This window comes from Octopus bimaculoides, chromosome 26 (genome assembly GCF_001194135.2).
Source record: "Octopus bimaculoides isolate UCB-OBI-ISO-001 chromosome 26, ASM119413v2, whole genome shotgun sequence".
Classification (NCBI taxonomy): Eukaryota; Metazoa; Mollusca; class Cephalopoda; order Octopoda; family Octopodidae; genus Octopus; species Octopus bimaculoides.
Window position 1 is genome coordinate 3,246,938 of NC_069006.1, and position 1,601 is coordinate 3,248,538.

Below are 1,601 nucleotides of genomic sequence, written 5' to 3' on the forward strand. Positions count from 1 at the left end.
ATAATAATAATAATAATAATAATAATATGTGTTGTCGATATGTGTATCTTTGATCACGAACAGGGGTAGTAGGGGAACATCATAGCCATGTGTTGAGAAGGGTTATTTAGAGTTTGTATAATTCAGCCTTAGAAACATATGTGTTTCGTCCATCACACTTAAACAGCTCTTATTCAGGGACCTTTTGAACGAGATGGGCTATTCAACCCGAAAAAATTCTAAGTGGGTCCCCATCAGCAAGGTCATACGCTGTTTATCTTGATATGAGGCCATCATGTCACGCACATATGGTTGTGATGCATGTACCTGGTGAATACTTGTCAAAGAGGGGAAGTCGTGATGGGTATATTGGGCTTCGTATATTTGTACCTCAGCGTTACTTTGATGGCGTATGCTGCTCTCCCTCACTCAACAACAACAACAACAACAACAACAGCAACAATAACAATAACAACAACAACAACAACAACAACAATAATGATATTAATAATGACACAAGGCCAGCAATTTTAAGGGGATGGTGAAGTCGATTGCATCGACTCCAGTGCCCAACGGGTGCTCGTTTTATCGACCCCGGAAAGTTGAAAGGCAAAGACGACCTCGCTGACATTTGAATTCAGAACGTAATTCGGAAGAATTGCATTTTGTCCGGCGTACTGACGGTTCTTCCAGGCTGTGGTGTTTGTTTCAAATTTTGTCTCAGGGCCTGCAAATAATGGAGGAGAGAGTTGTCGATTGCATCGACCACTGCTACTTCTTTTATTGATCCCGAAAGGAGAAAGGGTAAGATGATCTCGGCAGGATCTGAACGAACTTTTCGTTCTGAGTTCAAATCTCGCTGAGGACAACTTTGGTTTTTATCCTTTTTGCGGTCGATAAAACGAAGCACCGGTCTAGATTAAGGGCCGGTGTGATTGATTTACTCCTCCCTAATATTTCAGGCCTTGTGACTATGTTAGAAGCAACACCAACAGCAATGGCCTACCAATGCATACAGTGAGTTTCTTTGCACTAGGTGTTGGGAAGACACTCGGCAAGAAATGGAAACAAAATTCAAAGAAGATATTGATGATGATAATAATAATGACAACAACAATAACAACAATAACAATAATAATAATAATAACAACAACAACAACAACAATAGTAATAATCCTTTCTATTATAGGCACAAGGCTTGGAATTTTATTGGGGAGGAGGCTAGTCGATTACATCAACCCCAATGATAGTTATTTTATCGACCACAAAGTCGACCTTGGCGGAATTTGAACTCAGAAGGTGTACACGGAAGAAATGCTGCTAAGCATTCTTTCCGGCACAGTGACGATTCTGCCAGCTGGCCGCCTTAATAATAATAATAATAATGATAATAATAATAATAATAATAATAATAATAATAATAATAAAAATATTGATAATAATAATAATAATAATAATAATAATGATAATAATAATAATAACAACTACCACAAGGGCAGCAATTTTGGGAGAGGGGATGAGCCAATCACATCGACCCCAGTATTCAACTGGTACTTATTTAATCGACCCCGAAAGGATGAAAGGCAAAGCCGACCTCGATGGAATTTGAACCCAAAACGTAG